The sequence below is a fragment of the Melanaphis sacchari genome, unplaced genomic scaffold (assembly GCF_002803265.2).
Source record: "Melanaphis sacchari strain LSU unplaced genomic scaffold, SCAv2.0 Contig141_pilon_pilon, whole genome shotgun sequence".
In the NCBI taxonomy this organism is placed as follows: domain Eukaryota; kingdom Metazoa; phylum Arthropoda; class Insecta; order Hemiptera; family Aphididae; genus Melanaphis; species Melanaphis sacchari.
Genome location: NW_020270600.1, coordinates 1,400,942 through 1,419,659, shown reverse-complemented (window position 1 = coordinate 1,419,659; position 18,718 = coordinate 1,400,942). Strand labels below are relative to the sequence as shown.

Below are 18,718 nucleotides of genomic sequence, written 5' to 3'. Positions count from 1 at the left end.
TACAACACCGTACAAGTACAACAGTCGTACTACTGAAACGAGGGAACAATACATCGTTCAGAATATGTGAAGTGCGACATGAATTATTCTTCGTGCATATTTCCTTCGGTGTCTCTTTGGTTATTCTGGAGTACGGGTGTTTATTATACGATCAAATAAAATACCATTGTAAGGAACGCTTTTGTTATACACACCTAATTAGTCTGTGAATCGCAAGTTCGTGCAATTATTGAAAAATATTGATCTTACCAACTCGTATTCAATGCTAGAAGCTAGTCGTGTATATAGAGCAGAATCTGCGGTGCGGTTAAATATTATACAATACGGTATTTTACTTATTTGTTCGCATATTTCAAAGTATTAGCTTATTCTCGAAATAGTATTTGAAGTATTTTTATCAAAAAAGTATTTTTTTTAAATACAAGTTGATAACCTAATAGAAACACTCAATTTAAATTTAAAAAACTCACGATTAAAAAAAATGCTTATTTCAGATTTCAAGAACTCCATTCATCCACCGATTGACAAAAATAGTGTAGAGTTCATAGTCGGCTATTATTCTTTATAACGCATATTTTATTTTTATTCTTTTATTTAATAGTGTTAATACATCCATGCCAAAGAATATCAGAGTCCGTTTCAATAGATTTTACGAATTAAAAGGTATAAACTAGTAGAATAGTAGTACTTAGCTATACTATAATAACACGTTGAAGTTTATATCAGATTTTTAAAACAAACAGTTTTGTTTTCAAATTTAAACTAATAGATACTCTCATTAACAATGATTGTGTTTTATACATTCATTACTTGATACCACCTTGGATTCTATTAATAGGCATATACTATATTTAAAAAAAAAGGATCAAGTAGGTAACCGGTTTGATTAAGACGTGTGAATGTCTCTCATCAATTATTTCATTGATATGGTCATTAATGGTTGTGTCATGTTTGAATTCAATGATAAATTATTATATACAATAAGAAACGATTAGATTTGGTAACCATAGACATCAACAAATTATGATAATAATATCATAAATTTAAGAAATGTTCATGATTTTTATGTGTAAATATCTATACGTACCCCTCCCATAAAATATGTGGCTGTGGTAATTTCAAGAAAATGAACGAAACATATTTCCATCAAATAACAACCTTAGCACCAAACAATAATCAAATAATAATTATGGATATTAGAAAAACAAAGTAAGCATTTTTATCCCAATTGTTTTAAAAATCAACAACAAGTTTCCAATTTTGACTCACCCAAGTAAAAAATGATACAAATTTTCTAACAACAACTTTTCGAGTTGAATATGTTTGGAACATATTTCTACGAGAAATATATATCGTTGTAAAATCAATATATTCATTGCACTTTTCTAAATCTAAAATTTATTATGTATTATAAATATTATAAATATACTTGACGAAAGTTTAAAGAATAAAAATAACTACCATCGATGTTGCAAATAAATCAATATATAAAGGTCTCAGTATATGTTGGGAAGATTTAATATTCACGACTCAGTAAGTAATAATAGATACATACAATCTAATACCTGCCAACAAAAGTCCATTTATTCTTTCAGTTAGGATTCTCTTAAAGAAAAATAAATAGACACATACAAAAAAAATATGAAATAATTTTAAAAAACATGACAAACATTGAAAAAAAAATTAACGTAAATAAACATAAAACAATATTTTTATAGTAACGATGCTTTAGAAAATCCTAATAATTTTATGTACAAACAGAATTGAAAATGAGGTTTAAAATAATACTATGGAACTATAAATATAAACCCATGAAAACCTAATCGAAAATTCGTAACACGTTAAAACAATTTATGCCGTAATCACTATATTCCTAATAAATCTCAAGCTGTAGTTCAGAAAAAATTTTTACTGCAAGATGCAACTAGTAGCTACGGCATTGTCTTTACGACCGATCGCCAGAAATAAATAGTAATTTTTTATATTATAAAACGTCGACATCTTTAATTCTGCGCAATAATAACTATTACAATAAAAATATGTTTTACAGCGTATAATGTTAGTATAGCAGTTTACAAATCATAATGATTATCATTAATACAGAAGACAAAGTGTTTTCGATCGTTTCATATTTACAAATTACAATTGTTTACCTTTAATATAGTTTTCCTACAATAATAAATTTATTGAAATTCCAGTTTTGTAATAATATTTTGAACTACTTAAAGAGGTGTTAAATATTTTTGTTTGATAAATAAGAACGGTTTTTTAAAATAAATAAATTTTGATACACCTAATTAAAAATTCAAACCAATGTAAGTTATTTGAAAAAACAAAACTGTTAAAGACATAATTTCCAAAAGACACTTTGGATTATGCTTCTATTATAGTATAGAAATTTCAAGAATTTATAGATACGGTTTTAAAGAGTTTGTTTGGTGAATCACTCTGTATATATGGCGCAGATGGCGGCGACATTATATTTTATTGAATTAACCGCGCGCATAAAAGCTATCGGAACGGTTATCCCGCTAACCTCGTAAGGGTTCCCGCAACTTGACATGTACACAATATCATCGTACTGTACATTATTATACGCTGAAACTCTCTTTTTACCAATCCCTCTCTTTTCAGCTTTATCCATAGAGTCACACGACGATCGCATTATACTGCATAAAGTAAATACCATTCGCCCACACGCGGTTATGATATATAAGTATAGGTATCAACTATTATACGTGACGCGTTCACAAGATATTATAGGTATACATGGCGATAAAACCTTTCTGTAAAGCTATTATATTATTATATACAGTACTACATGATGATTAATCAAGTATAATAAAACCAATTTTTTTTCAATTTAATATGATGAATTTAATCAAATTTTGATTTTTAGAATTCTTAAATACCCTTAAAATTGAGTTCTATACATTTACCTTCTAAATGATAACAATTTTTAAACAATTTTGGTTTACTAAATATTTTAATATATTCGTAGATTGTTCTCTATTTAATCCTATAACCAATATTCATCGCTAACCATTGATCGAAAACAACTATAAAGGTATATTATAATTTTATGTGAAATAAAATAGTTATAGAGTTTTATAGTTGATTTTTTTCAATATTTCCCCTATAAGCGTTTTTATTCTTTCTAGAAATAAAATCTTTAAGCTTTTAAGGTCAGATGAATACATTTTCTTTTTAATATAATTTCGTCACTGAATAGCTGAGTAGGTACAGTACAATATAAACAAGGATTTAGTTGGTTGTCGCTATGAAACACTGTGAAGTATATGATGACATATAGATATATTTTTGGTATACTGTATACGGTTTACAATAAAACATTTTTGTTTTTTTTTGATCCAAGAAAAACAATAAACTGTTGATCTCATATTAACCAAATATATTCTTCTGATTTATTTTATACAATAAATATTTATCTTTTTGACGAATGAACAGAGTATGCGTAAAATATCCGATTATTTTTGTCTTTTTATTTTTGTACCTGTATAAAAGTTATATTGTTATTATTTATATTTCATCGATTTAAATAATTCTAAAAATGTAATATATTTAATTGTTTATGACTATTAATGAGTGCCCCACTTTTGAATTAAACAAAAGTGTATTTTCCCTCTTCTAATAAAGAAGGTTTTTCATAATTTTATTATATTTAATGTATATTTATACACCTACCGATGTGACAAAACATAATATGAGGTTTTAAATACAAAATAAAAAATTTATCAAAATATACAATATTATTAATTGGTCAAAAATATATTAATAACGATTTGTCATTTTGTAAAAATAGTTTAAAGACTGAATATGATAGGCATGATAAATCTTCTGTTACCTAAACATTACGTATATATACTCCGATACTCGATAAATTAAAATCTAAGATAATAAATGGATATAAAAAAATTTAAAAATATTTAAGTCGATCAAATAATGAGAATGTTGTATAATATACTAAACTTATAAACTATATTCCACAACAATCGGAATTATATGATAATTAGCGTTATATGTTTTTGTAGTATTTTATTTGTTCCCAGGATTATAATTAGAATACTCTTCAAGACATAATAAAGCTTCTAATTAATTTTAATATTGTAATGAATTTAAATTAAATAAATTAAATAAAAATGAATTTAAATAAAATATTAATTCACAAACTAAAAATACGTAGAAAGTATATAAAAAAAAATTTTTAAAAATATAAAATAATGCAAGAATAAGTAAATATATTGTTTGTTATATAAAAAAAAAAAAAAAATAATAAATAGTACCTAGATTTATTTTTATTTTTTTTAATTAGACAAAAATAATATAAATTATATTTTTGATACATAAAAACTCAACACTCCCTTATAATTACAACGCATTAACTTTCGTATAAGCTTATGTGCGTTAATATTACTACCATTAGCTTTAAAATAAAAAGTAAGATTATATAAGTATACATATTTTAAAGAATAATAATAGCATCATTTAAACTTTTATGAAAATAATTATATACCACACTTAAAAATTAAAACACAACGTAAAATTATTAAATTTAAAACATTGTATTTAATAGTACACGGTATATCTAATAGATAATAAATGCAGATTTTAAAATTCCACAACCAGCCTTTTACTGTGATACTAATCTCATCACATTTATACATTTTATACGAGTACTGCTATTCAATTACAGTTAAACAAGAAAAATTGATTTTTAATATATTAATACTAATACGATTTTACATGAATATCAAATAATTGTAGTAAAATCTACTTCAAAACATTCCTTCTTATTAGTTTTTTTAAATTATATGACAACTAGTAGATTACAAAATAAAAAAATTTTAAATTAACAATATTTACTATACCTTATCATATACGATTACGAGTTGCAGATCGTAGTATATACTGTAATAGTCATTTAAACCATTATCATCAGGTGATCTCGCAAAAACTGTTGAATTATTTTTTGTATTGAAAAAGTATTATTTTGAGAAAAATTAATCCATTAATAATTTGAAACCAAAATCGTTCTTTCTCCATTCAAAATCAGCTATTATTATAAACGTGTTAAAAATATTCAATTTTAAGCAATTTATCTTCAAAAAATGAATTTAAGAACATTATACCAAAGTAATAATTCAATAATCAATAAACAAAAGTTAAAACTATTGCAAACGCTTAATGTGCGTAAAATATATTTTTTTTTCTTATTATTATAGTTAACTTAGTTTAAATCCCATCTATCACCTTTTTTTTTTTTTTTTTTTAATTCAATTTTAGAGTAATTTTTAACAAAACAAGATTATTTAGTCAGATTGTTAATTTGATAAAATTAGCTATGTATATACTTAGACACTTATTAAAAATGTCCATAGTTTGGAGTTTAAAACAATTTTAAATTGATACTTGAATAGAATACTTTATACAATTTATATATTATTATACAAGATATAGAATTGTAAGTAATAAAAATGATTAAACATTTAGAATAGAAATTAAACCATTTGACCAAGAAAACATTATTTGACGATTAAGAATTGTTGATCTACGTATGGATGTTTTAAAACTATTTAAGGTTCGTTTGAATAATTAAATTAACATGAAATTTCAATGAAAAGTTCTAAAAAACTCAATCATATGATTGTAATTATATTTTTTACGCTCTTTTTTATTAAGGTCAGCCACTTATTTTTAATTTTACATTCAAAAAACGTTGATAAAAATCAACAATAAATAATTGAATTATTATATTTATTTTATAATATAACTTTATAAATATTTAAATTATAGTTTTAAATACAAATAGTGGTGGCGGAAAAGTCGACAAATAATTCTTATAATTGTTTGTCAATAAAGAAAAACTATTTTGTAAATGATTTGTATATTTATAGTTAATACAATTTATTTAATTTCTGTACAATAAGTATAAATGAGGTTGAGTATTTTTTTTAAGTTTGAGGCTTAAAATTCTAAACCGTCCCAATACTTCTCTATGTATACATTATTTAGCTTCAAGAAATCTTTTAATATTATTTTTTTTTTATCTGTATAGCTGAACTTTATCAAAAAGAGCAAACTATTAATGTATGCTTAATTGAAATTGTAATCTATTCATTAATATTTTATTATGTTTTTATATTCGTGTTTCTTTATAATTATTATATTATAAATATGTCTTTATGTATGCTTACACTTGTATGTCAAACTAAAATATGAAATAATATAAAACGAAGAACAAAATAAAAAAATCTTCTCATATATCCGCAGTAGAGATTTAAGAATGTTTATTTAATCATAAAAGCATATTCTTATTACATTTCACCAACAGTCATTTCATTGATTTCACGATATGTATTTTTTGTGTAATATTATATTAATAATAAAACAAAAAGAAAACAGTTAACCAGCAGGTTTATATTATGAATTTTTTTTATAGCGTAATATATTGGAATAAATATCTATAGATAAAATATGTAAACTTATCAAGTACTAAGTGGTATTTTTATTTTCTAATATCAAGACAGCTTAACATATAGCTATTTATATATGCATACAATTATTCATGTATTTTTTATACTTTTTTGTATCTCACTTATGTAACAACTTGTGTGTACTAGACACAAGTCTAGTGTACCATAATTAGTAACTACTAATATACTCATATACCTTATTACAATATCTGTACAATATGTAAAATTACCGTATGACATTTAATAAATTTAATAATATAAATATTATAAATATTTATATTATATTACATACAGTAAGTATATAGTGTAATTGACCTAAAATGCTTATCCTAATTTTAGATTTTATAATGATATGTGTGGATTTTTCTGACTATATGTTTACACGATAAGTATTTGAAAAATGATTCGATCTACAACTTTGAAAAAGTTGAATAAAATTTGTACTATAGAGAATTCCTAGTAGTTTTTAAAGTAATCATACCCAATGGCATTTTTATATCAATTAGATTAATTTTATGTAATTTTCTATTTACACTATGAAAATATCCACACTCTTCTACGGTAACTTGGTATAGAATCTTTTTGTACGTAGTAATGTATATATTTTTAGCAAGTTATCAACCGTAGACTTGCGATTAAACATAAAAAATTAAATATAAATATAACCAATATCATGCGTAAAATTTGATATGAGAGGGAGATGTCATACAACTGAATAAAATTTATTATATTTTATTTAGGAAAAAATTTAATTTTCCTTTGGCACTAAGCTGAAAATTTGTACAAGTAGGTGTATTAAAAAAAAACTATATATTTAGTTCATTAATGTTTTTGATAAAAAAAAAAAAATCATGCTCAATATAGTCATGTGTTTAGGTACAAATTTATAGTGTAATATAAAATATAAGATAAACTAATCAAGTGTAGAACCGAGATTAAGCACTAAATTTTAAAATAAAATATAAATAGTAACTAGTAATTTGATTTAAATAAATTCTTAGAGCAATTAACTATAAATATGGTAAAGTTTTAAAAATATAAAACCATTTTAACTACTTGATCAATGCATTTTAAAAGTAATTAATTAGACAAATAATTTATATACCTATATGTACATTATTTATTACTTATTTATTTAAGATGAACACAAATTATACTCTGGTATAACTACAGGCTACAGCACATATTTTCGATGAGAAATTTAGTTTTTAACAAGCACGTACAAACTACATATTATTTTGATGAACTGTTCAGTCACGTTTAAAGTATAAAAAAAAAAAGCCCATGGGGAATATATGCCTCGTCATTTCCCTCTGCACACGCCACTGGATAAGACTTACAATATATGTGCAGTGTTATGATTATAAATTATAATACTAAAACTGTTGACGCGACATTTTTACACTTCAGGTGACAACAGTTATTAGCCTACACAACATTTGGGCGGTTGGAGTAAAATGCGTGTTGCTATAATAATTATATGTCACACATAATGATGGCGAAGCAGTTGTGTCAGAAAATTCCGAGATGATATAAAATCGAAATAGAAAGACGAAATACATCAAAAGTTTTGAAACCACTTTTTAAAACTATGTCTGTCGGTTTCAACTACTCTTGTATCAACTGTTAATGAGACTATATACATATAATGTAAGTTAAAATTTTATAGTTCTGTGAGGGAAATAATTTTGTCGTTAAGGGTCTCATTAAACGCTGAAACCGTCGTCGTCGTCATCGTCGCCACCACCACCGTTACCTCCGCACATATATTTATAAGCTGTTGTCGACCGTTTGTCTCTTGTACACAATTTCGACCTCAAAAGTAAGTCCATCCAAAGGTCAATATATTCATTAGAGTTCCACGACCCACTTTAGAGAATGAAAGTTTAATCCAGCTTAAATTAATTTCCAAACCTTTTAATAGCCTAAATACCTGATTGCTTTTAAGTTTAGTTTTATTTTATTGGGTTTGTATTTTTTTTTCGTAGTTGCAAATTATTAAAGTAAAACATTTATAATTTGATGGATTTTTTTTTCAGTCAGATGCTGTCTCGTGGCATTATGCATATTTAAATTGTTTTTATTATGCGAATTTACCCATTTCAAATAATGAAACACGCCATTGTTTTTTTTTTATTTTATATAGATACACACAAAATGGAACTGATTCAACGTCACCCACTAGTAGACATTCAGAGAATTAAAAAAAAAAGTTTTTGTAACTTTCCACTTATAATAATATATAGGTTAGCTTGCACCAAGCATGTTTGATATTGTTATATTTTACCCTTATTCAAAGATTTATTTGGATTCTGATTTTTACATTTTGAAATACATACAATTTCAAGAAAATCGTTTGCTTAGCAATAAAATTATTCACATTGAGAATTGGTGATTTTGATATTTTTAACAAAAAAAAATTCTGAACACTATTTTAACATAAATATTTACATATTTAAAAATATGACCAAATATTTTTAAAAGAAATAAATAATTTCAAAATTATAAATAGAATAAATTCATTTTTAAAGAATAAAAAAAAACACCCTACGTATAAAAACAGTCCTCAACATCCCTCTATTTTTTTGTTAAATAAAATCCATACCCATATTCCAAAGGTAAACACTAAACATATAACATAATCCACATTATTCGTTCAATTGTATTAACTATAACAAAATTATTTTATTTATTTATTTATTTTTTTTTTGTACGATAATATTGAAAGTTTTAACGTTATTAAATATAAGTGCTTTTGAAACATTCTTTACGAATAGTAAAAAATATGTATGTACATGTTTGTAAATCAAGCACTATAAAAGTATGTGTTATTTATAAAATATCTGCAACTGTGTAGACTATAAACCTTTACTGTATATTACTATTTAAAATCGATATATAAAATATAATCTTCGTCGTTCCCACAAACTCGAGGCAATTAAATATGGTGTTCAAAAACTAAGAAACAAAATGTTTCGATGGGCTATTGAATGTCTGTTTCAAAGATGATAAAAATACATACAACTATTGCGAGTAACTGAGTTCTAACACTGTTGAGTTATCAAAGAGAAGAATTGATTGTTTATTCGTATTAATCACGTCATATTACGTGGTACGAGGCCATATCCAATAGTAAATAACAAATATGTTGCGTTTTGAAATGTTGTCATATTTTTTACTAAACGAAAACTTATTAGAATTCAAGTCGAGTACTTATACTCGATGGGTTACGAGCATATTAATTTAACAAAATCATGTTTACATATTTTATAAAATGAATATTCGATCAAATATTGCGTTCTAAAACCAATTTTCATTTCTAAACAAAGTTATAGTCGCGGTGGGTATGTTTATACTAAAACAGAAAACGTAAACACCCAACCCATATTATATTATAAGCATTTATTATGATGTGTTTAGTCGAATTTTATTGAATAGTAGACTTCCGTGTCGTTAAATTTGAAAAATAAAAGAGTAAAACAAAAAACGGCTATTTTGAAATGTTTCAAGTATCAATTTTGGATTCAAAAACATTTTAAAAGTTGAATTATTAATTCTCGTTAAATATTTAAATAGTGTGTGTATATATTTTGCACTTCAGCAAACACTTCATAGGAATTAAAATATGTTGTTGACGGGTATACTATAATATGTATCGCCCCACTCAGTATTATTTCCACGTAGGTACAACGATTAATGATCAATTATGATACATATTATAATTAGGAATTATAAATTTATAATTTATCTGGCAAAAAGCATAATAAAATAAGGTTTTAAATAAAACGGTAGAAATAATAATTAACTTTGGTCAGTATAATTAATATTTATCAACTAACAATTTAGTTATCGGAAAATATAAATTTACAACAGTTTACTAGAAACAGCAAAACAAATGTGTAAAATCAATAGTCATTTGATTATATATAAAAGAAAAAAAAACAAACAAATTGAGAATATTTTTTAGAAGTTAAAATAAATTAGTTATGTAAGTACTGATATATTTTAATACAATAGTTTTATAAATAATTAATAGTTACCTATTATAATGTTTATAAATAATTGTACCAATTTAAATGAAATGTTACCATTAATAAATAAAACCGTTGCTGATCCTATTATAAAATTGTATAAAATGCAAGCAATCATTTAAGGCATGTATTAACTGAAATTATACAGAGTAGTCCATTAAATGTAAGAAAAATATTATTTCAAAAAATATTAAAGTTTTTAAACATACATTATAAGTTACATAAAATTAATTCGTTAAAAATAAACGGTTTAAAAAAAAAAATTATACTTATTTACTATTTTCTATCGTTATACGTTTATAATTTTATACTTCTTTTATTTTTTACTGACGACATTTATTTTTAATTCTTCATTCAAAAATGAAATATTTTTTAAAGTACATTGATACCTAAAAATCGAATTTTGACAAATTTATGGGTAATAAGTATACACAGTATATACAATTTTGATGAGTGAAGGGTACAGGGTTACCTCACAAAATAATGACCTTTTACTCCGCTCAGTTATACTTGAAATACTCATAACTAATAAACCATTGATCTGAAATTTGATTTTCATAGAAATAAATACCCCCGAATAATATTCTGCTACGGAATATGAAATTGAAAATGTACATTTCATTAAAAAGAGTAAAAAAAATTAAAATATAAAACGATAAAAAGTTAAAAAAATCTAAAAACGCCGTTTTATAATAACTTAAAATTATGTAAAAGAAATATTTTCAAAAATATTAGTGTTTTTTTAAATAATATGAGTTACGATACGTATTAAACAATTATTCTGTATGTACGCATTTAACGATGAATGAGTTGTGTATGTTAACTTTTTTTCATTTCTATCCGTACTGATCGTACTTAATTATATCAACCATACATTGTAATGTAATTTTGTATGCGTAATTTATAAAATCATATTATATTTTATTATGAAATATTAAAGGTTAAACGAATCTATAGACATCAATGTACCCAAAAACCCAATTCTGAACATGATTGTAATTTTATTATAGCGATATATACACAAAATATCGCACTTATCATATTATAAGGAAAACGAACCACACACATGAGCAGTGGTGTACACAAAGACAAATAAGCATAGGAATATTGTTGATTTTGTATGTTTATATTCGTGAATAAATATGTATGACCATTTTGTTCTTTATGCGTTTGTTAGGGAACAAATATTTATATGGGATATATATATATATATATATATATATATATATATATATATATAATATAATGTTGTATATTGTCGTATTATATATTCTAGAAACAAAAAATGTATAATACATATTTGTTCTGTTCCTTCAAAGTTGTGGGGCAAGAGTTCTTAAAAACTAAAAGTTTTCGCAATCCTAACCCCCAAACACTGACGAGCGGGTATGCAAATAATAAAATAATAACAAATTCAACAAGCCCACAGACCTCGTGCAGATATAATCAAAAACTATGAATTTATGTATATATTATAGTACAATAGCAACTATTTCGACAATTCAATATAAATTAGTTTAGATAACGTGAATTACAACGTTAAGAACATCGTATTATAAAAACTGGAGCAAGAATATAATGTTATCTTCTATAGTTGTTTTGAGCATTTGAAGGGCGTACGATTTTAGCGAATCTGGCAAAATACGATAACAGGCAATCTGATATAGCAGAGTTAATGTGTGGTACAGATAAGATTATCAATTTTAACATCCATTCAAGAAACGTTTTAAAAATATCGTAGATCTTTATATTTTATGCAAATTTAAAACAGTTACTTTTGCGTCTATTTCATGTCATTTACCTGTAATAATATTTAATAATAGTTCAATTAAAACCAAGCGACCGAATATACTCAGCTGATATTTCGGTTTAGATTAGAAAATTAATAATTTTAATAACATTAATGAAACCGCTTGATTTTGATCAATTTTTTTAATCTAGTTCTAAAGTGAAATACCATTGAAATAATATATAATATTAAAGTAAACTATTAATTTATAATATTGCGCTCATTGTCCAATTGACACGAAAAGCGCATTTCGATAACACATTATTTATACGATAAACTTATATGTATACTAAATATATAGATAAAATTTAAAAAATTTAAATATCCAGTGTCCATTAGGCTATAGAACTGCATCATATAATATTTGAAATTTATAAACATCATTGCATCAAACATAATATTTTAAATCATCAATCGTTGTTTTTTTTTTTTTGATCATCGTTTTCTAAATTAATTAACTACGAATTCAAGCTCAGAAAACATATTTATTTCACTTAAGCATTTTTTTCACTAATGATTTTTCATTCAATTGGATTCACAATTAAACAGGTTAATTTGGTTGGATTCAGAAAAAAAATAATTAGAGGCAGTAAATGTATGCTCCAAAACTATTACGTTGCGTGTAATTTGATTGAACATTTATAAAAACGTATGATTTTTGTTAATCTGATGAAATATTCTTAAAGCACAACATAATAAAGTTCGAAAAATAATATTTTACGGTTCAATATTTGTAATTATATTTATGATAAAATTTTAAAATAAAATAATATTCGAATTTTTGGGCTATAAATACACTTTAAGACTGATTGGATGTACACTGTATAGTTAATCATTATATTCTTTGAACAGTATAAATTTTCAAAGTTCTATCGTCAAAATTAATTTTTTTAAATAATTTAAATATTAGCAGGCTTGAAAGGTTTTGTGTTACGATTGTTTTATTTCAATAATATGATCAATATACAAGAAAAATAAATTTATATAAATATAATTACAAATTAATAATGATTTATTCGAGATCCATAACTATTTTCAAATATAAATTTAAAAGCGTAGCCTCACAACGTATACGATAAATAATACTGATAATTTTTTTTTGTGATCAAGATTTTATAGTGCATATTTTAATAATAATATATATATATGGTAATAGTCAATTATTAAAAGCAAAATAATAGCTAAAACTATCACAATAGATTAATTTAAATTGTTAAAGATTTTAATTTTTTAAATTTGTATCTGTAAAAAATATTCAGTTAAATCAAGTTTCTAGATAGGTTAATTAAAAATAATTTTCTATACAATTTTAAAAGTAATTGTTTTAATTTATCTGCATTATTTGATAGTTGACACGCAATAATTATTACTAAAATATACGAAAGAAAAGTAAAGTTTGCATTTTAAAGATCTTATTTCATGATAATTATTAAATTTTACAAAGTAATTAAGTCCTTTTAAGATTTAATGTACGAGTATTTAAAAAAAAAAGTGTAAAATAATCATAATTAGCTAACAGAAAAATTATTATTATACTAAGTTCAATAACTTATTGAAAATAATAAAGTATAAATATAACATAGAAATCCTAAAAAAATTCAATTAATATGATCAATATTAAATATATTTAAAGTTAAGTGAAAATAAGTAAAAATAAATTGTGTTAAGTCACCTAACACATACAATTTTAAAAACCATTTTTTATTATTCACAAAATATTAATAAAGAGAACAATTATTAAATCCATCAAAAATTCAAAAAAATAAATAAAAATATTTAATTAAAATAAATTGAATTTAAACTTTGTTACAATCAGAATATGTTTTTATAAAATTGTTTTTACACACGAAATGTAGGTATGCAATATTTTATATTTTTTACATATTATGTTTTAATTTTAGAGATTGATTACCTACTTAATTTAACATGACATTTTTTTTTTTTTTTTTTTTTTAATAAACGACTATATAATGATATAATGGGCAACATAAACTTTTTAAAGTTTTAGTTTTATCCAAATGTTTTAACATCTTTATTGTAATTGTTATGACTTTATTCGTAATTATAAAATAGTTCTGATGATTCTATTTAAAACAAAATTTCAGATTTTTTTGTAAATACAGTTAATAACCACAAACTCAAAAAAGATAATATTTTAAATGTAAAATTTTGAATAAATAAACAATGATTTGAAAATAGAGCTTTAGTTTATTATTAACAACAGTTAAAAACGTAGATGAGTCGTGGAGTATATATATATAGCATAAAACTAAAACGTTGTAAAATATATTATCCAATCATAACCTAATTTGTTTAAATTAGTATAAAACTGCAGTAATTTTTAACAATTTAGACAATAACCGTACTTTGTACACTATACTCGGAGACCAAAGTTCTTGAGTAAATAAAATTTAAGGTATAAAATAAAGTGTCGCTATTAAACAACCATAAAAAAATAAGATGTATACCTATTTATTTTGTTCATAAAATGTAATGCAAGTATATAATGTGTTATTATGTCTTGACCTACTTAAAAATAAAACCAAACAATGTCTACTAACAAGCGGAAGCAAGTGCCTAACGTTAAAAAAAAAACATTACCCAGCTGTAGGTATGTAGGTTTATTATATTATTATGATGTTAAACTATTGTGTGGTCTTATGGACGCGAATCCTGAATGGTGGGTGGCAGCGGTGGTAAAAATACGATGGCCGACCGCAAGTGCTGTAAAGTTTTGCAACACAGAAGCGTAACGTTTATCAGTAATTTATTAATATTACATAGATACCGGATGTGATGTATTTAACGTAAGTCACTCATCATTTTAGAAGACAATAGTTGTTAAAATATTTCTTTTACATAATTTTAAGTCGTTAAAAAAAACATAAATAAAAACAATTTTTCTGCCGTCAGAATCGCTAAATATTTATTTTAAAATGTTCCTTTCGTTTTGTAGAAATTATTCCCTTGAAATTCTAAAAGAATTTGTAAAATAAAATGAAACACATTGTGTTTCGACTACGATCCCAGCGACTAGTAAAATCATGTTTCAAAAAGTTTCTGGTTTGCTTTCGTTTTCGAATTACTTTTGAATCGTCTAGACTCTAACATCCTGATTTATGAAAAGCTCTTTCATCATAGTAAAAAAATACAGTTCAACGGTTGTGTTATAAAGTTTATAATATAAACAACATTTTTCAAAAAAATCCAATCTGTTATTTTGTACAATTTAAAAATGAATAACCTATACTTTTTTTACCAAATATTTATAAAAGCGTATTCTAAACATGATATTATAATCTTGAAATATTTATTTATTTATTTTTTGACATTAAAGTTTTTTTTGGTTTTTTCAATTTATGTAAAATCAAATATACTTTTTTACAGTAAAATAGCTTGAAAATTTAATACGAGATTTTTTATAAATTGTTTTTATTGCAACTGAAAAATTTAAATACATTTTATATAATCACATACTTTTTTTTATAAGCATTTAAAGTTTCACGAATTTTGTTATGATAATTAGAATTCGTAAATTATTTAGTACTTAAATAAAATCTAAACCAAGGGTCCACAACCTTCTGAGGTCCACGTCCCTTTTCAAACTATTATATAAATTCACGCCTCACTCCTTCACTACAATAAGATTGATGTATATGAATAAAATTGATATATATATATTTATAACATATACATCATATTGTATTTTAATGTTAGTTATTGTGTTTTATTTTCAACATTTTCACGTCCTCCTCTGAATTTTGTTACGCCTTCTTTGGGGGGCCCACCCCTAGGTTAAAAAGCTTTGATCTAAACAATTTGTATTTTTTTTTTGAGTAATAAATAATAAAAGATTCTTCATTAATTTTTATTAGTTGGAATTTTAAAATGTTTTTGTTATTTTAAAATTATTAAAAAATACTTATCGAAATTTGAAACTTTTTGCTTAAAATATAATTTTCTATACACAAAAACATTTTTATAATATTTCTGCATATTTTAAAAACAACCACGACATTTGTGAAGTTCAATAATTATTCATTGATTTTCAAAATTTACTAATTTTTTGAGACACAAGATACATAAAAACTTCAATAACATTTTATAAAAAAATAACCTTAAAAAATTCTTGGATATACACATCTGGTGAACCGAATACTTTAACATTGTTGGGGCCAAATAAAAATAAGACAATAAAAATTACAGGAACAGGTATTCTATCAATAACAGAAGCTTGCTATATAACAACCCCAACAACAGTTTTAAAGCCAAATAATAATTGTTATACTAGGATAACAACAAATGTAGATTTTATACCATAATTTCACATAAAAAATGAGTCTACAAACTTATCAAATAAAATAAATAAAATATAAGAACCAACTATAACCATGCCGGCATTAAAATCCATTGATAATTAATTATTTAATAAAATTATCATATTCATTAAAACTTGATATAAACATGATAGAAATACAGGTGAAAATATAAAAATAAGACAAATTTAATCGATCATAATTATTTAATACACGCCGTAATAATAATTTAGAGTATAAAATTATACACACATTATAAAATATATTAAGAATAAATGCAGAATGTACTTTTTGAAGACAATATCAACCCAAACACAACAAAGATGTCAAAACAATTACTCAGACGCACCCATTTAAAAAAAAAAAAAAAAACATTTTTTATAGTTGATCTAAAATTTTATATTTTAATTAAATAACATTTAACTTGTTTAAAATAAAATAATAACAAAGAAGGAAAATAAAAAAAACAATTATGGCATTATAAAAATATTTAATACACTAGGGAGTATAAGTTTGTTAGAGTGCCACTAACAACCTATAATATAAACGATAACCCGATTTAAAAAATTTCCAAATATCATTTATAATTTATAAATTTTCCCAAAACATTAAAAAACACATTGATACAGTTACAAAGTATATCCTACTATAATAACTTTATTGAAAGTATAAATAGTATGGCCATCAAATGTTAATCTGTTTGTTGAATTATTATTTAGAAATTGAAATTCTACTAAGAAATCTTGTAATTCAGAAGAGTTTGAGCATGTATATACCTATATATATATATATATGTATATATAACTGGCATAGACAGTAGTCGAGTTTAAATCACGAAGTGGAAACTATCAGATAACAGAGACATTTATAATTTGATTTACTATAGGTAAATTACCTACCTTATAGATAAATCATAATAATTGAATTTTTTCAACTCGAACTCCGCTACTCCTATAATCTTCAATACACTACTTTTGATAACAAAGTTACTCAAAAGATACAATACTATATAATATTATTACTATTTCAATAATTTAATAAATTTTGTATACGCTATATCGTGTTCGATTGTGTTAATTTATGAACGCAGCTCACGGGTTACTAGGACCTATAAGGTATTTTTTTATTTTTATATGTAATAATTAATAAACAATCTGTATAAAATTATATAAGACACAATTAGAATATGTGATAAGAGTTATTTTTATCGATCCAACAACCCGGCTCTCAAAACCGGTTCGTGTAGTTGGATAGCTTATCTACTATTTAACTGCTTATGATTAAGAATAAACATCGACAGCCGAAATAACGTGTGTTTTAATACGCATTACATAAGTATAATAATACAATCCAATTCCTATACAGACTATTGGGTTGTTAATAAATAATAACCAAGATAATATTACTTAATGTTAAAAATAGTATATACTTTCCGTAAAAATTGTGTTGATAATTTATATAAACACAAATTCTGCAATGTTTCCTTCAGAAATGTGGGCTGAATATTCTCAGTACTTTGATTCTCGAGCCAGAAATACTTATAAAAGTTTTTAGTTTTTTACTCTAAGTTTAATGGTAATTCCTATTAAAGTTATCCTAATATATGCCAATTGCTATTCAGACCCTAAATTAAGTATAGATTGGTAGATAAACGAACATTAATCATAATGCTGTACAAAATTTTTTAAGAGCAACAAAAACTGTTAAGAAAGAAACATTCATCAATAACTCAATGTTGCAATATTCAAGCGAGCGGTGTAATTAAAATAAAATTGATATAATGTTCCATAAAAATATACGAGTATACCACAAAATCTATGATGATAGAATATATACGCAAGAAAATGTTTAAAAATAATCATTGTTTTTTTTTGGCAAGTCACAAATACTTTTACCCCGTATACCAAATTTAATGTAACTTAGATAGGTACTAAGATTAGTAGCTTGTCCAAAGTCCTCAAAAAGTGATGTAAGAAAATATTTTTATCCGTAATTCGTATATCACCATTTATAGATCACGTCTATAATACACACGTTTTTCATTAACTTGGTGGTCACAATTATCGTGTTATAATAACAACTTGAACG

At 24.0% G+C, this 18,718-nt stretch overlaps 1 protein-coding gene across 2 annotated transcripts in view; it reads right to left on the bottom strand.

Moving 5' to 3' along the window:
• LOC112591703 overlaps nt 1–18,718 on the bottom strand; it is a 160,524-nt gene that overhangs the window by 78,578 nt on the left and 63,228 nt on the right. The window lies entirely within an intron of this gene.